Consider the following 22,816-nt stretch of genomic DNA (forward strand, 5'->3'; position numbering starts at 1 on the left):
TTTTGAGCTTTACAACCACGGAGTTCCACTCTGTCTCACAATAGTTACTAGACAGAGCTGAGTAGAAAAAAATTATTACATTAGAGCATTCTCATTAGACAAGATCTAGCCACATGGGAAACATAAGCAGAGGCAATGCTCTGTCTTCAGCACGTTCTTATCCTAAATGCAGCAGCTGGGGTTTGCAAGCTTGGATTCTAAGGCTTCCAGGTTCAGGTGTGTGGGTAGTGGCTTACTCTTTTCTGGTGCGGCAGAAGGAGGAGTGCCAGCATCCCTCAAAAAAGGGTAATGTCAATTCTCTCCATCTTCTTGCCCAATTACTACTTTCCCACTTAGGAAAGGATGAAACTCCTCCCTGGTTATGCTTCTGGTAAAAGCCATGAAGGATCTGAGATTTTGCTCCACTTGCAAACCAACTAGTTAGCCTGCTACAGTTTTATGGATATTGGGAGAAGACACAAGACTCCTAGGTCAGAGACCAAGGATGTTATTACTTATGGCACAGCAAACAGCATGAGTTTCATGTTCTTGTTCACATTGCTTCCTCTTGCCTCCAGGTCCCATGTGGGCCCAGGTAGATGCAGCACATGAAATGCGTTTGTCTTAGCTGAAGGACACCAAGCTTAGTAAGCCTCCAATCTTATAAAGAGGCTTCTAGCAAATGTGTCCAACCTGGAGGAGACATTATCTTTATTTTCCTGGTCAGGAAACATATATTCTCTCTTCCTTGGAAAAAATACACTATTACCATCTTAGAAAGATGTTTGCCATACGTAGTTTGGAAGATAGTTTAGAAGTAAGTTTTCGATGCTTCATCACAAGATGTGGCAGAAATGGAAGACACCCAGAGAGTTTTCCACGATCCTATTGACTAACCAGGGATGATGATGGTTATAGACTTTGGGTTGTAGTTGATTGCCTCCATGAGGAAAAACTCTCTAGAGGGTTGTAGTGGGATGTGTCTCAACATGAGGAGAAAAATAAGCATGTTCAGAAGTTCTTACTTCTTAGGCCTAATGTTGAGAACCATTGGATTCATACTGAGTATCTAAAGCCTCCTGAACTTGGGGCAGGGTGTATGAATCAGTATGAGTTCACCTGTTCAGTGTCCTTTAAATCCATACACCACAATGGGAGAGGCACACTGACTCTAAAATTTGGCTCAAATGTGGTACAAAGAGGTCTTTGACATGAGCTCTGAAATTATAGCTTTCTGACAGAATGATTCGTCTAGAACAATTTCTTAACCTTTTTAAAATTATTGCTCCTACAGGAGTTCTTGTTGATTATCTTTTTTCCTAATTGCCTCTCCTCCATAAATACCATAGATACAGTATACCGGTTTATGTCCTTTCCATAAACAATTGCAATATCGAAGCTTTCTTGTGGATTGAAGAACCAATTTTCACCTTCTTCTGGGGTTGATATTACTCACATTGAGAATGCATAGTCTAGAAAATTCTTGTAGCTGTTAGGAAACTATTAGTCTGGATCCTCTGAGAGGCAGATGCCAAGACAGATTAAACATGCAAGAATTTTAGGTGAAATATGGTATGAAAGTATATGTAGGAAGGGAGCCAGTTAACAGATCACAGAAGTCCCATTGGATTGTGGTAGTTGAATGTGGAAGCAATTATCAGTAACAGATGATTGGTATTTGTAAATACCCAATACTTGCTGTCCAGCACTTCTTGGCATACCTCGCCCTCTGTTCATATTAGGTACCACTAACCTGATGGAGAAGGGGCTGAATTCCCTTCTGATGGAAGGAGCAGAAACAGAGTAAAACCAAGAATTTCTGGAATCGGCTGGTTCTCACATGTGTCTGACTGCACTTGAACTTCTGATTTTTCTCTACAATCATCTACCAGCAGTGCTATCTTACTCACTGGAAGTAGAAGATGAGGCTTTCCTTGACCAAGGAGAGTCCATGAATATGCCTAGACATTCACTCTTTATTCGTGAAAGGAGAAACTTGTAAATCTGCTCCATCATGACTTCTGCTTCTTCTCTCAATCCAGGCACATGCTATTGGTTTCTCTGTTGGCATCTTCATGTCCTTCCCTTTCACCTGAGTCAATTGAAATAACAAGGAGAATCCTTTCAGACCTCTCAAAATGCATAAGGTTGGTCAGCAGAGCTGGGCTTTACGGGATTTCCACCAGCACTTTTGTAATTCTCATGGAACTCCACCTAATGACATCCCTCTTCTTTTCAATGTCATATGTAAAAATAATTCTAACCTCATCAAAAACTGGGAGTCCTTTCATCCTTTTTCTGCCAGGTGGTCAATAATTTAGCACATGCTTCCTCAGCAGTTTCTAATCTGCCAAAAAGTTGCTCCAGAGCAAGCAGCTACTTAAGTTTCATGACTTTTACTCCATGTACCACCTCTAAACTCTCCACAATTCCCTGAAATTCTTAACCTCAAAGACATTTTTATTCCTTCCACAGTTCCCTGTTATATTTAAATCTTAGCTCAAATTCCTTATCCACTGGGACCTACAGTATCTCCCCTCACCCCTCTCTCTTCCTATTCCAGATTCATAAGCTTTATTTTGGGTCTTGGGTATTTCAGGCACAGTATGCATGGCCTGTCCTATTTTTGTCAGCCCAATATCCTGAAGAAGACACTTCTGGATCTGATGTGGGTTGAGATTTTCTCCCTGGACTTAGAATATCACTGATGGATATTCTACTTTCTGAAGTAATACAAACTAAAAACTAATTCTTTGTAGGATATTTACCATCTGTCAGCATAAGTTTGAAGATGCTATTCATCTCTCCTGCCCAAGGTCTGTGTGGGAAAGAGATATAGAGAATGAAGGGGACAGAGAACTGTGTTCTGCTGTATCAACTTTGTCCCTGGCCAAGCCTGGAAATCTACCTGTGAACAAAGAGGGAGATGTTTCTACATTGTATTTTCATAGACATAAAGGAGTCATGTTTCTAAAGCAGTCCTGAATTAGAAACTGGGACAGAATGACTTGCTTCCTAGAAGGGAAAGAGTGTTCTCTTGTATTGATTTATCTAAAGGAGTCAAAATTTCCAAGTATTCCAGCCCAAGGGAACCTCTGGGCTTGTATGGCTGAAAGATGAAGTTACAAACACCACTTGGTACAAAATTCTCTTGCTCATAAATTGAAGTTCAGCAGCAGGAAATGTTTTATCATTGTATAAATTAGAAATGCATTAAACAACATAAAACAAAATTTGACTAACAATGGCTCAAATCATATATATGAGCCACTGATATGTGTATGTATATATATATATATTATACTTAATAATAAATCTATAAGCAATTGATTTTTAGGTTGACACAGCAGCTCTAACCTAGACCTGGTGGATATGTATGAGATTTTCTTAGTATTCCCTTAATGTTACCAAATAGCTAGTTCAGCCCCAGATATTAGCTCTTTGTATAACTGTGCCCCAGTGTAGGAATTAGGAGGATGGCAAGGGCAGAGAGAGAGGAAGAGGGAGAGAGAGGAAGAAGTAAGAGAATAATTAAGATAGAGTCCTGGCAGCCCGGGTGGCTCAGCGGTTTAGTGCCACCTTCAGCCCAGGGCGTGATCCTGGAGATCAGGGTTTGAGTCCCACATCGGACTCCCTGCATGGAGCCTGCTTCTCCCTCTGCTTGTGTCTCTGCCTCTCTCTCTCTCTCTCCTCTCTGTGTTTCTCATGAATAAATAAATAAAATCTTTAAAAAAAAAAAAAGAGTCCTTGCAACCCTCTCATACATTATCAACCAGAAGCTCCCAGCAGCCATCACCTTACATCTCACTGGTCTGAATCGACCCAACACTACCCCTCAATCAACTATTGACAGAGGGTATAGGGTCCTGATGCTTGACTAAGAATGGCCACAATTTATCTCTTGAGACCTCGTGCATTGCCAGCTGAGTAAAACTGAGCATTGTTGGCAAAGAAGAAATGGAGTCAAATAACAGAGCTGTGACAATAAAGGCAGAGCTGATAATAGTCAGCTGGTGCATAATGCTGTGGTGTTTTTTTTTTTTTTTTTTTGGCAGTGAAATCTCTTACACTCTTTTCAATATTTTGAAAATCGCATCTAAATTAAAGGACTTTGGGGATTATCCATTCCAAATGTTTGTATGCCCTTCCAAAAGAAAATCATTGCAGTGCTCTCAATTATACTATGTATCATACTACAGAGAAACAAAATCATAATAAGCTGTGTGGACATCAGAATGGAATCTTCACCTTCGTTTTCCAATATCTTTTACTATGTTTGGCCCTTAAAGACACTCAGAAAGTGTTTTCTGCCTGAAGTAATGGAATAAACCCTCATTGAATAGGTGAGTAAACTTAGGCCCATAGAAGAGAAATGACAAGTGCAAGGTCATTCAATTAGTTATTCCCAGAGCCAGAACCACAACTTGGTTCTTCTGCCTTGTGCTTTGACTTTAGTTTTCTCATTTTCACATGCTACTTGTTCAAAGGAGGTGTCTAAGGATTTTCTTGTGTAGCCTAAAAATCAATTGTTCAGAAAATACTAAGAAGGCAGAGCCATAAAAGAGTCTCTCACCTAAGATCACATGTGGAATCAGGAGAGAATAAAAATCATGACTTAGAAGATAGAAATGCACCTAGGAAACCAAAACCTGTAGGTGGGACTTACCTTGAAAGTAAGAGAAATGTTTCTCTTCTTAGGTGAAGAGCTCTGTCCTAAGTCCCACCCGAGCTTGGCTGCACTTCCCAGGAAGACCTGAGTGGCACCTCTTGGCCAGCCTCCTGACTCTCAGCTGACCCTCTGGTTTGATATTTTTAAATCATTTCCCTGGAATGTATGAACTATCTTTGGATTTTCCTAAGCCACAGTGTAGTGGATGTGAGATGAGAATGGATGGAGAATGATTCTTCAACAGTCCTGTGTCTTGTCCAAACCAACCCCTGCTGGCAGAATGGCACTTATGCTATGAGACCACACATGATTAGCACATTAAACAGCCACAACCTGTAATAGGAGACAGTTTATTGGGGTAGATTTTATATTGTGATTTGTTTTCCTGATTACATAGAGAGAGTAGAAAACAACTCCCTTTTACCACCTTGTAGAGACACTAATAAGCCTTCATCTATGGGTAGAAGGCTTTGTTAAGACACCCTTCTCCCTGTCTCCACCACATTCTACTTCTCTACCCCTTGGAACAGGTTGTCTTTTATGTTACCCCAAGACTAGGTTGCCCAGAGAAATGGCCTTGCCAGAGAGTCAGTGTTAGGGAGCTGTTGTTGGAGTCAGGGTATGGGATCGAATTTAGACTCTCTGTGGGTCAATTTATAGAGAAGGTTGATGACTCAAGTCTTAGGTTTAGCTTCATAACTGAATAATGAACTATATGATGCATTCAACCCTCATTTCAAATGATGGCTTGGCTAGTTAAAATCAGATTGTAAGTGAGCCAGCCCCATCAGCTAATATCCTGCTCACAGCTGAATTTTTATGCACTCAGAGAACTGCTGTATCCCCTACCTTTTCCCAAGCATCTAATGTACAATCTGTGCCTTCTTCCTGTTCTCCTCTGGGCTATCTTTCTTTTCCCTCTTTGGGTGCCCAAACGCCAGCATTTGCAAGGTACATATGGCACCAAGTGTTTACTCCCTGTGCTTCCTGTGTGCTAAGCATTCCTTAGAGTGAGTGGCTCCAGGATTTTCCTTCCAAGGGGTGATGACAATGACTTAACACAGAAGTCTTGGGCTCTAGAAAAAAATATTAGCTCCCTTCAGACACCTTTCTTGCCCTCCCTGAGGCACTAAGCTATGAGAGACTTGACAAGAAGATGCTACTCATGCCTCATCAGCACAGACTAAAAAACAAAAAACAAAAACAAAACAAAACAAAAAAACAGGAAAAAAATTCCAATGGGTTCAGGTGAGTACTGTCAAACTATTAATGATGAACAGATGCTTTCAAGGCACTAGAGTCACAATCTGAGAGTGTCAGCCCAGTGTGTCAGCAAGCTGTAGGGGGGATAGCATGGACCCCTCAGTCCCAGGAAGGGCCTCATGTGCACAGGCCAGTTTGGGGTTGTCAGGGAGCACAGCCGGCAGCTGGGTAAAAGTATAGTGGCTGTGTCTGAGCGGCTCTCCTTCCTATACCCATTTGGCACCTGTTAGAAATTATTTTTAAAAATGGATATCCCAGAGAACATAGAAAACCTGAACAGAACAATCATTATGGAGCAAAACTGCCAGAGTTATACACTACCGGCTCGCGTCAGTCCCCTCAGGCCCAAACTGTTTCATAGGCCAATTCTTTCACACTTTTAAGGAACAAGTAATTCCTGTACTATTGATGCTATTGCAGTATATGGAGAAAAAGGAAATCTTCCAAACCAATTTTATAGACTCAGCATAGTATTGATAATAAAACCCAATAAAGCATGGTTAAAACACACACACATGCACACACACACACACACACACTACACCAATCTACCTTATGACTATGCACTTAGCATAAAAATCCAAAATTCTAAAATAAAATGCTAGTAAATAGAATCAAGTATCATATTACAAGATTAATATATTACATCAAGGGATGTCAAGGTTTGAATATTATAAAATTTATCAATATTATTCCCCATGTCAATGCATTATTTTTAGCATATTATGATGGGAACAGATCAAGATCAGGAGAGAAACCTGAAAGAGTCTTGCACTTTTGTTACTGACAGTCCACTGAGGAAACACAGCACACTCGCCAGGCCACTGGAGAGAAACCCCGGGTAGGTCACAAGACCCAGAAGGGGACATCTCTATTGTGGTTTCTGCAAGAAAGAACAGGCAATGCTGGGCAGGCAGATTTTGGGGGTGGGCTACTTGAATGATTTCAGCTGGCTCTGGGGCATAGGGACTGTGCCTGGGTGTCTGATGCCTGGCCCTAGGGTGATAGGACCATATATTAGGGCCATATTAGGACCCAGAGTGGAAAAACCCCCGTGAGGAAGGTGGTGGTGATGTGCACTTAATTAGCTGCTCAAGAAGGGGAGCCAAAGGTCCTCTGGGGAGGCCTTAAAACTGAGTCATGAGGCACTTACATATTATGTAAGCAAAATGAATAATAACATAATTTCAACAGATTTTAAAAAGATATTTAATAAAATATAATACCATCACTAATTAGAAAATAATAAAAATGGAATAAAAATTTATAAAAACCATTAATACAATTTAAATATTTCCTTGCCATGATTTTATATGCAAAAGCCAGCATTAGACTTGATAAACAGACTGAATTCTCGTTACTGTCAGAAACAAGATGTCTATTAGCATCACACTTTTAATTATATTCTGAAGTATTAATATATATGTATATGTATATGAAGGATTATCCGACACATGGAGAAAAGAGAAATAAATGCAAATGTTAAAGTTACCATTACATATAATGTAACTGTATGCTTGGAAAATCTGAGATAATTGTTAAAATATTAGAAACTATAACAAAGAAGTCTGATTATGAAATTGAAATATAAAAACATCCATCCATTGCCAAGATGTTTAAAGGAGAAATATCTAGGAATTAAATTTAAAAGAAATATGTAAAACTGATACACTGGAAACCTTAAATTCTACTAAAGATCATAAAATAATATTGAATAAACTGACATACATATGTCAAAGTAAGAAAGTTCACTAATATAAAAATTCTTTATACATATTCTCTAAATTAATATAAATTTGAAATTTCAAAAACCAAGGTGGAATTTGGGGAAATTGTTAATGATATTTTGAAAGTAACCTGCAGGAATAAAGACAAATAACAAAGTAAAATAACCTTTACCAAAAATGTAAGCATACTGAAATTTTAAAATGTTTATATTGGCACAGTGATAGGTAAATAGACCAATCAATGTAATATAGTAGTAAGAAATAGACCTTAGTATAATGGGATTTTGCAGATGATAACAGTAGCAGTGGAGGAAAGATATATCATTTAAAATTATATTAAGACAACTTGCTATCCTTTAGAAAAAAAAGTCAGTGGCAAATTTATTAAAGATTTGAATGTGAAGAGATAGGAATGAATATAAGTGGATTTCTTTACACAATTGCAGTATGAGAGACATTTCTAAACATGATGAAAAACCAGGCAACCATTAAAAGAATTAATCCCTTTGATCCTTAAAGGTAAAAATAAAAAAAGATAATAACATAAACCAAATCATGAAAGAAGTGACAGCCTGAACAATATTTACAATACATTAACAAAGGATTAATTTTCTCTCTGTATATAAATATATGACTATTTTAAGTTGATAAGACAAAGAACAAACAACCTTTTACACACTAGGAATTCAATACTATTTCTAATAATTTTTTGCTAAAGAGATATTCACACAAGTATGCAAAGCTCTGCTTAACAGTAAAATAGTTGTAGTGTTATTTTTAACAGAAGAGAGGAAGGAAGAAAGGAAGGAGGAAAGGAGGGATAGAGACACAGAGATAGGGAGAAGAAATCTTTAAAAGGAGATCTATCAATTAGGAATTGGCTCTAGATAAAGTCTTTTTTAGAAAAACATATTTTTTTTCTCTTTAAATCCAAATATGCCATTTGGAAGGCTTTGGAATTTTTTGAATTTCTGTTTAAAAAAAGTTTTTATTTTTATATTCCATACTTCCCTTGTATTACAAAGGACTCAAAGCAGCATAAAATGATATGTAAAATTCAGTGACATAGATAAGATGAAAAGTCACATCATGAAAAATAGAGGAAAAATGAGAAAGCAAGCCCAATAAGCCAATACTATGGTAAAAGGGCCCATGTTTTTGAAATGTTGTTTCATATTTCAGGCTGAGTTTTCTGGTGGTCCAAAAAATAAATAAATAAGTAAATAAATAAATAAATAAATAAGCAAGCAAGCATAGAAGAAAATCACAATACAGAGTGTTTTTTTTTTTTATGTTGAACAAAGATTATCTTTAGTCTCCAATTTTAAAGAACTTCTTCCATTGATTTTTTTAGATTATTTATTTTGGAATCAAGGGCACACTGGACAAAGTAGCAAAATACATTTTCAACGATATTATCCCTATATTATATACTATAGCAGGTTAAAATTGAATAAACAATTCCAGATATTTCTAAGCATTTTCAAATGCTACTATGTGGCAAATATGATCCTGGAGGAATGGTAAATAGAGAAGTGTTTTGACCTCAGAGAATCAACAAAGCATAATGATTTAGATATTGAGCAATGTCTCTGGATCAAATTGTTGGAGGTTGAAATCTCTGCTCCACCACCTAATACAAGTTCTTTGGAAAGTTGCTTAATCCCATTATGCCTCAGTTTCCTTTCTTTCTTTCTTTCTTTTTTTTTTTTTTTTGTAAAGTAAGAATAAAAATAATTGCTAATTCATGAGGTTGTGTTGATTAAACTACTTAATGCATGTGAAGTATAGAATACAAGGTGTACAGGAAGCACCAAGAAATGAGGTATTCCATCATATTAATCTTAGAAGTATATTCAGAATGCAAAAAATTGGAAAAGAATTTTAAAAACACTGTTATTTGTCAAGATGGATAATAGTTCCCTTTAATCTTTGTACACTAAAAAACAGTCAAATTCTAGAAAAGCATACGTAGATGGTTATTATACATTCTTTCACATTTGGTCTTTGATTTTTTCAACTCTGGGTATTCGAATGGTTCATTTTGTGGACAGAAAGGAGCTGAGTGGTTATAAGTGTGGAAAGGCATCTCTAACAGGGCAGCAGGAGTTCAGCTGGCACATTTAGAGTATGACCTTTCTGTCCTTGGCTCAGAATTCAGAAGAGAGAAAGTTTCAGAGTGAAGCACCAACAGAAACTTTATAGAAACAGAGTGGCTTTGTTACTTAGGGAATAGCTTTCCAATGTATCCTGGAAGAGTCTTTTCTCAGCCCAGTGGGTTTCTGGGTCAAAAACTAGTTTCTCACTAGGGAGTGACCCAGACTGGTGACCAGAAGATTCAGGCCAGCGCACCCTTGAAACCTGTGTTTCTGGGGAGGTCAGAAACCTGCATGTATATAGTGGTTTATGTCACATCTGGATAAAAATGTGAACCATCTGGTCATTTCTTTGTAACCCAGAGGCCAATGCAGAATTCCTTAGAGCCATTTAAAAAATACACATGCCTAGGCCATACTCTAGAGAGAATGACTTACTTGAGCTGATTTAGAATTTTTTTAAAAGCCCTCATGAGATTTTTATGTGTTCCCTCAATTGAGGATTGCTACCTTAAAAAAAAAAAAAAAAGAGGTTCACATTCCCATCTATAGATACAAGTGTCCAAAGGGGAAGCTTAGCATTCAGAACTTTTACAGGTATCACTCAGATATTTTTTTAAGATTTTATTTATTTATTCATGAAAGATACACAGAGAGAAAGAGGCAGAGACACAGGCAGAGGGAGAAGCATGCTCCACGCAGGGAGCCCGACATGGGACTCGACCCCAGGTCTCCAGGATCAGGCCCTGGGCTGAAGGCGGCGCTAAACCGCTGAGCCACCCAGGCTGCCGTATCACTCAGATTTTTAACTGGACATATGCTGCCTTTTAAACTCTGGCTACAGTTGTCTCAAATTCTCAGTACAAATCCCACCAAAGGACTGCTTCACTGAGATTTCTTCCATTTTGAGGGATATTATATTTGCCTATTGACCTTTGGTCTTAAGCTTCAGTTTTCATTGAAACTATTCAGTTTATGGCTTATTCCTGGTTTTTTGGATGCTCTCCCACTTCCATCCTCCACCAAGCCATATGTACAGTTAGGTTCCTGTCCTTAATTTTCATGGAAAACCTCTCATAGATTATTGTGTATTTCTCAGAATTACAGAAGTTTTGTGGAAGGTGGAATAGGATCAAGTTGCAAAAAGCCAAATGGGCTCTGACTGAATAAACATCTCTGGTCTTAAAGAGTGATGGCCTTCAATGTTTCCTGGACTCCACTGTGATACTTGTCCTTCCTCTTTCCGCTGCCTTGCTCGACTCCTAATTTACCATTCATTTTTTTAAAATTAACTTTATTAGTTTATTTCACATAAACCAAACAACATTCACTCCAAGTATACAATTTGATGAGTTTTGACAATTGCATACATAGTAAAATCACTGCTGCAATAAAGATGAAGAATGTTTATATCACCCACAAAACTTCCCTCATGCTTTTTTACAATCCAGCCTCTCTCTCCTCAGCTTCATGCAATCCCTACAGGCAGGTGACTTCTTATCCATATAGAGTAGTTTGCATTTTCTAGAATTTTCTAAAAATAGAATCATGGTATTTAATATCTTGTGTTTCTCTTCTGTGTCTGGCTTCTCTCACTAAGTATGAGGATTCTGAGATTCACCCATGTTTAGTCCTGAGAATGGGAGTAGTACCCCATTGTATGGATAGATCACATTCTGTCTATCCATTCAACTGCTGATGAACATTTGGTTTGTCTCTAGTTCAGGACTATTGCAATACAAATCCTACAAATGCTGAAAGATTTGTGTACAAGCCTTCATGTGGACATAAGTTTTGTTTATTTTGGGTAAATGCCTAGGAGTGAAACGGCTGGGTCATATGACTTCACTTAAGAACCTGCCAAAGTGTTGTATGTTTTACCATTAGCAGTGCATTAAAGACATAGTTGTACTCCATCTTTGCCAACAATTGGTACTGTCAAGTTTTGGGGTAGGGGGCTTCTTGTTGTTTTTTGATTTAGGATTAAAATGGGTATGTTAGTAGAATGATGTTTTATTTTTCAGCTCTAGAATTTCCTTTTTATTCTTTTTTATATTTTCTATCGCTTTGCTGAGAATCCTGTTTTGTATTCATTACATGTGTATTTCCCTAATAGTGGCTTAAAAATCCTTATCTGGTAATCCCAGCATGTGGGACTCCCCGGGATTAGCCTCTGTTCCATGTCTTTTCCCTTAAGAATGAGTCCCATTTCCTTTGTTATTTTTAGATCAAGTAATTTTGGAATATAGTGGACATTATGACTCTTATTTTAAGGCAACTCTGGACTCTGTTATTTTTTCTTGAAGATTTTAATATTTTTTTCTCTTGCAAACAACAAATTTGATTAGATCCAGACTTAAGTCCTTCTTCACCTGCAGGAGGCACGGCTCAAGATCAGATCACATTTTTTACCCTTAGCTGAAAGCTATTTTGAGTCTGCTAACACATGCACTCGTCAAGGACAAGCCAGAAACCCAGGCAAAGGTTACATAGGGGATTTGGGGCTCTTTGCAGCTTTCTCAATGCCATGCTCCCTCTTCACTTTTGTTGGTTGCTGTTCCTCATGTACCTCCCTTTTGTTCTTTAGTACAGAAAGATAGTTCCTTTTTTTTGGTTTCCCTTTCAAAATCTCTCTGCTTTTGTTCATTTGCAGTGCCTTCAGGTGGTTGTTTTTTGTCACGTGTTAGCATTTATTGTTGTTATCTGTGGGTAAGTTAGGGGCTTATGCCTTTATACCACAAGCAGAACTCTCTTGTTCGTTTTTCATGCTAAGAAGATAACTATTTCTTGCAGCTTTTTTTCACATTATTCCAAGTCATCTTTTAAAGGTCTTACCTTCCACCCCTCAAGTGACTGATGGTGTTTTCCAAAATAAAAATAGTTCTATCCCTAAGACAAATTTGGGTGCCAGCTGTTAAGATAGATTATCTTTCTTTCTATTTGTTGTTGTTGTTGTTGTTACCCAGCCACAGAGCCAATAATTCAAGATGAGAGTATAGATAGGTGAGCTCAGGGCAATAAACACGAGGAAGACTGAGCATGGAACAGTATAAAACATTCTATAGTTCCACATAGTATGATCAGCTGAAAACAAGACGAAGAGAGAACAGTAGACAAGGCTCCAAGAATAAAGTTAGCAATCACCTTAACTAATAAGAAAAGCAGTCCAATGTGCAACGTGGCTGTTCCAGAACTGAAACAGAAAAACCCCTGGAATTGGATGACTGGATACCAAGGAAGTGCAGTGGGGGTGCAGTGTGCCATCTACAACAAGACTTAGGGGCAGATGACGGATAATGACTTAGCGAAGCAGACATAGAACTGAAGCTCTGAGTCATTTGCGATGAGACGACTATTCCCAACTCCATAGCAAGGAGAGATCGGAAATGAAAACCAAAATGACATCATCCCAGCATGACTTTGATCAGTCAAAGTGCTGAGTGACTTTGTACATTTTGTAATATGGTCACCTACTGATAGTTTGTATTTGCTTCTTCCTGGAGTTTTAGAGAAATAATCCTATTCCTGTCTGGTTGGAGTAGAAAATATCTGGTCACTGTCATGCTGTGCATGCAGACACATTTCATGCTGGGGGCTCAGAAGGCACTGTACAAAAACAGCTCCTGAGAGATGGTGGAGGGAGACCCCAGGGACCCTCCCAGGAAATAGGTTTTGGTCTGAAAATTAAACGAACCACAGAAGGTTTCCTGGGCCAATCCAATTATTGCTTTATTAATAATTTTTAAAAATATATATATAGTCCTCCTCTTGGACTCTCTGGGGTTACTGCACCACATATTAGCTGCTCTCTTTCCTCTGTGTTCAGTCCCTCTGATCTAAACAACTGCTCATATCATTATCATTCTAAGGACAACATCCTCAATCTCATATCTTCCTCTAACCTAAACTACGTCTCCTCTCTCTTGTTCTTGGTCAAGCTACTTGACCAATATTTCAAATATTCAGAAGCATTATATGTCATCTACATAGAAGCTATGAATGTTAATACTTGTGAGACCTTTGCCTATCTTAAGAAATAGAGTGTTAGCAGAACCACTGGGTCCCTGGTGTATTTGTCTGCAGGGGACTCCATCTGCCATCCACCTTGGGGTTCCATTATTCTGATTTTTGTGTTTTTCATTCTCTTTCCATCCACCATAGTTTCATCCATATATATATTTCCTTTAATGATTGGTTGATATTTTTTTACATATCTTCAATTTTATGTAATTTATGTCATGTATTTTTTTTCAGACTGCTATTTCCTATCAATTTGTTCAGAAGAATTTTTGTTTTGTGTTAACTGGCTATAGCATCCATTTTCACTGGTGTGTAATGCTCTATTCCATGACTATAGTTGAATTTATTTTTCTATTCTGCCTTTGAATGACATTTGGAGTTTTTTTCAGATTTTATCATTTAAAAAAAATGTTTGTCTTTACATTTTTTTCTTAGGAATTCTTATCTACTTCTTTAACCTTTAAATACTTCTTCAAATTTTAATTTCCCTCCTCTTAGACTCAAATATTCAAATTCTGCTGGACATTTCCATTTGTGTATCTTCTCATTACCCACGCTCATTATCTCTGATTCATCCTTAATCCTCATTCTGCATCTAATTCCTCATGAAATCCTGAAAATTTTTACCTACAAAATATTCTGGAGTCCATTCCCTCCTTGGCAACCCTACTATGACTATCCAAATTTAGTCTTTTATGCAGTCTTACTTGGGATGTTGAAATAACGACCCAGTGAGTTTTTGTGCTCTCAGGCCTGCCCTTTTACTTACAACCAAAAGAGTGATTTATCTAAAATACAACTTGGCCATATCACTTCCTAATTTAAAATTTTTAAATACCCCCTGGCTTTGAGTCACCTACACTGTGAAATACAAACTCCTATTGTGATATACAGGCACTTCCCAGATTCCTCATTCTGAGCACATCCCATATCCCTCTCTGTTTACACTTCCAAAAACAAAGATCTTAAGGTTCTTCTAATTACACGATGTGACTATCTTCCTCCAGGCCTTGCATATGTAGTCCGCCTGAGTTGCACACCCTTGCACCTTTCTTCACCTACCTATTTATTCATCAAGACTCAACTCACTTGTTACCTTCTTACTGTGCCCTGTTCCTACTTCTCTCACAAGACCTCATTTGGTTGTTGAGAGTATTAGTGTACAGGTCTATATTTTCTTCTAGAATACTCAAACAGAATACCTTTTACTTTTTTATATATCGAGCACTAATACAGTGTCTAGCTCCTAATTTCTTCTCAAAATGAAAATGAAACTGTGGACCTGAAATAAAGGTCAAAATCTTTCATCAGACCCTATCTCTATAGCCTCAATGAAATATCCTCTGAGACCACCAATATCCTTTTCCTCAATTTTCAAGCAAGTTTCTGATGCTACTTAGTTTTCTTAGTACTTTAGAATATATAACATATGGTCTCTATAGAGGGATACATACTGTTGTAAACTGAGTGTGCTGGAGCCAGTTTGTACACCCACTTAGTCAGCGTTCCCAGGTACTACTGCTAAATAGCAAATCTATTCCCAAATTAATGATGTAACAACAACCACTTGATTGTGCTCACAGATTCTGAAGGCCAGAAATTCAGATGGGGAACAGGGAGAATGTCGCGTCTCTGCTCAATAACGCCTTAGTCCTTAGCTAAAGTGTCATAAGCAGCTGGGGGCTAGAATCAATAGGACCCTTTTTCACTCTCATGTCTGGTACCTTGTGTAGAAGTGCTGACAGTCCCGACTCCATCTCTGGCCCTCCATATTGCTCATATTCACTTGATGACCTCTCTTGAGGTCACGTGTTATGGGCCCCTTGAAGATTAATGGAGATTAAATTTGAAATGCCTGCCAAGGCCAAGATGGGGGGACGCTTGCTTTGGCCTCCCAGAACTCTATTACAGAGTACAATATTACCCTTTTTTGATGCACAGGTGGTGCCACAAGATCTAATTAAAGGTTATCTGTTAATTAGGTGCATGTGAGCCCTTCGGTCTCACTTCAGTGTCCTTGTGCATATCATCTCACTCTATAAAACCTATGGAATAAGGTCTGGACTTGGTGGAGAATAGCTGTGCAGTGTCTGGATCATCATCCCCGCAATGCCCCCATGTATAAATAAAACTCCATGGAAACTGTATGGAGTGGCCTGCTTCACTTTCTGGTCTCAGAGTGCATTCTCAATAGTGGGGACAGCTCTTCCTTCCTCATCTTCTAACACTTAGGCTGGGCTACTTGAATTCTTGAAATACCTGCACATGGCATCTCCACGTTGCTCGAATTTCTTACAGAATATTCACGGAGTCTTGAGAGGGAGCCTCTCCAAGAATTACGTGGAAGCTACCTGGTAATTTTGTGACTTGTCACATGGAATCATTTCTGCTCTACATGACTGGTTGAAGCAATCGTAACTTCATCAGTCTGAGTACTAATAAAGTATGGCATCTATACATCTGAGTCTGAGATTGATGACTAGACTAATATATAGAGTGGCTTTCAAGAGGCTCTGTCTGAGTGCCCAGCTGGTATTCTTAGCTAGTGATCCTTTTAGGAGGTACCCAGCTGGGAAGAATGATTGGTTTCTTATTTACCTGGCCTACCAGGTATTATCATACATTAGTAAAAAGAACACTTCTCTCACTTTCAAGGTGTTGGGCCTTATTTGTTTCAGGAACATCCCTAACCTTTAAGATTGTTCATCTGGGAATAAACATAACCGTTTGTGATGCATCTCAGGGCCTCCTTGTGGAGAACAGACTGTGAGGATATTACTCAGATGACTACAAGCAGGATCTCATTCTTTTTTCTCTCCCCTCTTGTTATCAGTCAAGTTTCTTTGGGTCTCTGAGAAACAACATATTGCTCCAGGGAACAAGATATTTTCTATAAATGGAGGCTTCAGCCTATGCCAAAACACACCATATTTTGGAATCGGTCCCCTCACTCAGTTAATGTTTAGGGTGCCTGAGTGGCTCAGTTGATGAAACATCTCCCTTAACTCAGGTCATGATCCCAGGGTCCTAGGATCCAGTCCTGCATCGGGTTCCCAGCTCAGCGGGGAGTCTGCTTCTCCCTCTATCCCTTCCCCCTGCTTGTGTTCTCTCTCTCTCTCTCTCTCTCTCAAATAAATAAATAAATGAATAAAATATTTAAAAAATAAAATAAACAAACTCTGACATTTAGCAGACGACATTGCCTGGAGCTTCTGGAACAAGCCCCTGCTCCTCAGTCCCCATGTGCCTTAGGTCTTGCCTTGTCACTCTCCCCTGGTCCCTCTCAACAACCATTGCTGCTCACTCCTTTCCATGGAGGTAAACACTTGCTGCATCTCTCACTCTGGATGACTTCCTTCTGGACAGAGATATGTGTATTGTCCCAATCCATGAAAGGCAGGATGACAGGTAGCCTATCTGAAAAGCAAGACCATCTTGATATCTTGGGAAGAACTTCAGGGTGTACTTCACAACTTCCCAGATATTCGTGATTCCTTCAGAACTGCACTGAGATCTCTGAGGTTTTCCTCTTGATGGCTCCTTTGCTATCAAAGGCACATTTGTTGCTGGCCATTCAGCCTCAGGGTTGGACCTCTGAAAAGGCCCCCATGTCAAAGCCCACTTAAAGGTCAGTGCCCTGGTTCCCAACATTCTTCTTTTCCCAGGGCCCTGCTTAATAGTTTCCCCACCTCAGGCTTTGGGAAATAATGAAATAAATGCAAAAGAGGGTTCAACAGCTATAGGGGCATGGCAAGATAGGGGAAGAAGAAAAATCCATTCCTACAATAGAAAAATAGAAAGTTTAGTGCACCAGAAGGACAGATATCCTAGAATTCAGGATGTAAGACATTTTAATATGGAAAAGTCCTAATTTGTTCTGATTTTGTTGTGTTCTTTTTTTTTTTTTTTTTTTTTTTTTCTGTTGGCTTCTATCTCCATAGATAGTGTTCTGCTTCAGAGCAGGGGTGCTGGTTGTGCTGTTTCACTTGAAGGGAGGGAGGAAGTGACTGAAAATCTGGTTAGCAATTCTTAGGCACCAAAGTTAGCAGATTTGTCCCCTGGCAATTGGCTCCTGCTGCCAGGAGTTGGCTGAGCCTGTGGTGTTGTGACTGCAGGAACCTGGCCCCCCTGCTTTGGTTTCCAAATGGGATCATCCCCGGGCAGCTAAGCTGCTGCCTTTGTCAGACTCTCTCAGTGCATCCTTTACAGATAAGTGGGCTGCAGCTCTGCCATATGGGCTGCTAATGGTGCAGCTGCCCCAACAGAGCAGCACACTCAGGGCTGAGGGAAATGGGTATGCTGAACAAATGGTGCCTGACATGAGAAGACAGTACATTGTTTGTCTGGGATGCTCCCTGGGGCTTAAGTACATATTGATGGAAGCCAAACAGAATGTCTGAGAAATCTTACCTGCTGCACACTCAAACCTGTGTGCTCTAAATGTAAGGTGTTGAGTGTTTCCTGCCACCCTCGCTGGGGAGTAAATGCTTTGGCTGTTTGGTAGGGTACTTACAAATTATGGTTCTGGAGCAAGAGTGAGTTGGGATGCTCCCTGTCACTTCATAACAGCATGGAATTTCCTGAGTCTCAGTTTCTCTATTTGTAAATCAAGGATACTAATACCCATCTTAGAGGGTTGGCTATCATGATTACTTGAGAAAATATATGTAAAGCACTTTGTACATAGCCTGGTAAAAAGATCATGATCTTTGTAGTCAGATGGACCTGGGTAGTAATCCTGGCTCTGCCATTTCTTGGCAATGGGTCTTTGGCAAAAACGTAATGTCTTAGAGACTCAGTTTATTTGTCTGTTTAATGGCTTAACAATCTTTTCTTAATCAATTGCATTGGAATTAAATGACAATCTATGAGCATAGGGAAGCATCTAACATGTGCTAGAGGCATAAAAATGCTATTCCCTTCCTTTGTCTGCCACAGCCTGCTCTCACTCATCCAGCACCCGTGTAGGAGATAATGTTCCCTGCCACAATCACCAGTTTATCAAGGCCAACGAGGACTTGTCTGTTAGGACCTCGTTGAAGACTCCGTGCATCCAGTTCACAATTACAGTCAGGAGTGGATTTTTCACCTAAGGTGGCAAGAAGAAAAGGTGCATTATTGTGGCACCTTCAAACTGTGCATTCACAAATATCAATAACCATCCCTGAAAGGCACAAGCCTGGGATTTACATGTGTGATAAGTCTTAGACTCACCTTATCCCTTCCAGACTGCCACAATGAGCTCAAAAGAGAATGTATGAAAGTCATTTGCCTCTCTTTAAAACTACGAGGCCTAGGCTATAGAATATAAACTAGCATGTAAGCTATTCCTAAATGGAAGAAGCATTTGATGGGAGAAGAAAAAGATAGAATCAAAAGGAAAAGGAAACAAAGAGAAACTCAGGGACGACGACTGAAACAGAATGTTACAGAAGGAGTTCAGGTCTGTGGCAGCAGATACATGAGCTCCATGGCAAAGAGAGGGTGATAGGAAAGAAAGGAAGAAATCTCTTTGTACCTGCTAGCCTCCTACTCAGGTGACCAGCTCTGAAATGGAAAGAGACTTCCCCTCCCCGCAAAATAAATAAACAAACAAACAAAGAAACAAACAACAAAAGCCCTCATTCAGTATGCTGCCACCAAGTCTGCTAGGCATCCCCAGGGTCTGGAAAGATCTAGGCAAAGAAAGCCAGAGGTGTTCCAGATGTCCTTGTGCCACTAATGTAGGAGGTTGAGTGTAAGAAGGCTGCACCATAAATTCTGTGGCTGAACCTCAAATGGATGGCAGAGCTAGATGGTTGTACCTAAGGAGAGAGTCTGGTAATGATGAAAACTGGGACACTGAACAACCATCTTGGGCATTCCAGGATTGTCACAGTCAAGGTCAAAGCTCTGACAAGGTGTTCGGGGTACCCTGGAGCCTTCCACAGCTGTTATTTACATCTGATGCTTCAGTATACCTGAGACTCAGCAGTTGGGGAGAGAGAGCTACAGAATGATTGCTTATATTTTTCAGATGGGAAAAGCAAGTATTGGCTTATTAGAATCAAAGTATAGAAATGGAAGAGATCTTGGTTATAAATGCTTACCAAAGGGATTTGCAATGGCTCACCATAAACACAGAGATCCTTATATACTGAAGCTGTTAACAAAGACTGAAAAGGTGAAAGGGACAGAAGAAGGAAGAGACATAAACAAACCCAAACCCCAAACTCCTCTTTAAAATCTGTAGCAACTGGAGCTTAAGCTTCCTAGCAACCAAAACAAAGAAAAACAAATGACCTCCAAGAGCATCTAATCCAACCCTTCATTTTATGGATTAGGAAATGAAGGCCTATATTATTTTTAAAAGCTTTTCATCAATGAAATGTGTTTCTGTAGTCTGTAGCTAAGCATGGAATTATTTCCACTTTAATGTTTCAGATTGATTTTTTTCAAATGGGCTTTTTCACAGGGCACTTCTGACCTCCCAGAAACCAATTATGCACGGGAGCATTGCAGAGTGCTACATGGAAAGTTAACCTTCCAGGTGCTATAACATTTCATGCAACAACAACAACAACAACAACAAAAAGAAACAGTGCCTTTACCATGAGTGCCATTCTCCTGAGAGTCACATATTCTAGAAGCCCTCTCTGCTTTATTTCCTTCTGTCAAATCACCCCAGAGCCCTATATCCTTTCATCGTTGTCACCATACTGCCCTCATATCTCCCCACCTCTCCACTTCTGCTCATTGTTGTTGGGTATAGGGCAAAGTGAGAGAGGCCCCCTGAGAACCCTGGCGTGATGTTGAATATTCGCTTAAACTTATCTCAGGAGTTGGGCAATCTACCAGGTTATCTGACAAGTCAGAGAACAGAGTCCTAGTCCATTTGACCTAGACAAGGAACACTGCCTTTTGATAGTATTTGAGAGGCAACAACCGGTCCATGGAGACCTGAAGACTCTGAGGCAGGAGAGAGGTAAATCTTTGGGATAGAGCCCCTTTGTATCACTGAAGTGATGGGAATTGTGACGTTTGGCTGCTGTTAGGTTTTTTCCAAAATGAAGGGTGGAGAAATAAAAGAAAAAACAGCAGAGTCAGGCAGTAGGTTCAAGAGTGCTTTTAATGGGGAGCGCTCCCGGGCAAGGTTCCGTGACTCTGAGAGGTGGCCCGAGTCAGGGAAGTCGCACCTGGGTTGGGGAGTGTGGGGGTTTTTAAGCCTTATTGGTTCCGGGTCCAGATCCGGGTGGGTCTCTTGCCAAATTAGGCAAGGAACATGGTGTCCCTAGGTGATTGGCTGGGGGTGGGGATAGTACAGACGATGGGGCAGTGGTCCCTGGCTGGAAAGTCCTGGCTGGAAAGTTTTGGTTTCCTGTCTAGGCTTCGATTTACTGGAGATGATGTGGTGGTCATGGCTGCTTTGGCGGGAATATCAGCCATTTTGACCCAATTTGAGATGTCTGCCATTTTGGGTGCCCCTCTCAGCCAGCCCAACAGCTGCTAGCATCACAGAGAGCACTCTGGAATAAAGTGAGGAATTGTCATGCATTCTGCACCCATGAGTCTCCCTATCTAAGGCATAGTATTAGATCTGCTGCATCTCACTCACTTCTTGTCTCAGCTGCCATTGCAGCAACCAGCTCTACATGGGTTGCAAACACCTTCACACAAGTACAGCCTTGCAGAATCTCACTTGGCCCCCGTGCCCCTTGCTCCCTTTTTCAGAGTGTCTTGGCTTGGCAACCAGTATGTATGACCTGTGGGTTAAAACTTTGCTCAGGGGGAAATAAGGGCAATTTGTACCACTTCCTCTGTGGATTGTCCTCAAAGGCACAATGACTGGTCATGTTTAATGATGACTCTTTCATTAGGGTGTTTTGGATTGTCTCTCTCCCCTTCCCTTCTTCATTCTCCTCACTCCTATGTCCTGCTCTATGAAGTTCCCTAGCGAATTAAAAAAATGAAAGCCTCTGCTTTAGGCCCAGCTCCTTGGGTAACCTGGCCATAGACAAGTATTCACCTTCTGGGCCATTTCTCCTGCTTTCAATTATACTGGATTGGGCTTTCTGGTCAGGGTCACTGAGAGAAGGAGTTATATTCTATGGCAAATTTGATTTTTAATTTTGGTCACCTAGAATTGACTTCTTTTTAAAAAAATCTATTTTCTTGTGGCAGTCATCTCTTCTTCACCCTTGGTTATGCAGATCCAGTGAAGTTCATTCCAAATCTAGCTCAAGGAGTGAATATGTGGTTTGACTCCAGCCCATCAGGACACTGTATACCCCCAATCCGTGGCTGATCAAGGTTGGTCACATGACCCAAACCAAGCCAATGCAATACTATAAAAAATATTTACCAGGACTATTGGATAAGAGGCATATTTTCTTTCCACTGCACTTGAAGGCCTGTACCTAGAAAATGTGGGAATAGAGCTGAGGCAGCCATCTTGCCAACCCAACAGGGAAAGCCACCTCAAGATGGCTCCAACATAGGGACAGCAGAGCTCAGAGAAATCAGGATCTGGTGACATAATTTGACCACAGTCTTCCTTTCTGTTCTCCCCATCAAGCTATAGCTGAGGCCCTAGACTTTTCATTTGTTTGAACTAATAAATTGTAGGCCTTTTTTATTGTTGTTATTATTCATTTGCCACCTAAAGAATCTTGACTGATGTAGGGATACAAATTTGCAACTAATGGATAAATAAATCTTGGAGATATTATGCACAGTATTGTGACCGTAGCCAATAATACCGTATTACAAACATCAGATTTGCTGAAGACTAGATTGTAAGTATTCCAGGCACAAAAAATAAATGATAATTATGTGACTTAATAGGGGTATTAATTAATGCTACAATGGCAATCATACTGCTCTATATAAATGTATCAAATCAACCCATTGCTCACCTTAAATTTACACAGTGTTATATATTACAATTTAAAAAAAAATTCTTGACTGATATATGAAGCTCCTTCTGACTCAGATTCTTTATTTTTATGGTCCATTTTGGTTGTTACCACCAGAATGTTTTAAAATTTATTTGTATTAAATGTTAGAGATAGGAAAAATAATAC

The 22,816-nt window shown here is 39.7% G+C and overlaps 1 protein-coding gene across 3 annotated transcripts in view; it reads right to left on the reverse strand.

Annotated features, from left to right (window-relative positions):
• Positions 1-1,893: 1,893 nt before the first annotated feature.
• The window catches only part of LOC111090282, a 119,395-nt gene continuing 98,472 nt past the window's right edge, over positions 1,894-22,816 (reverse strand). For 2 of the 3 annotated variants that reach the window (XR_005371432.1, XR_005371430.1), the window contains one exon: positions 17,713-18,843. The gene's annotated coding sequence lies outside the window, so the exon portion shown is untranslated. Of the gene's footprint in view, positions 2,072-17,712; positions 18,844-22,816 lie in introns of those variants that run through there. The other variant, XR_005371433.1, reaches the window with a different exon arrangement.

The sequence above is a fragment of the Canis lupus genome, chromosome 16, assembly GCF_011100685.1.
Source record: "Canis lupus familiaris isolate Mischka breed German Shepherd chromosome 16, alternate assembly UU_Cfam_GSD_1.0, whole genome shotgun sequence".
Taxonomy (NCBI): domain Eukaryota; kingdom Metazoa; phylum Chordata; class Mammalia; order Carnivora; family Canidae; genus Canis; species Canis lupus.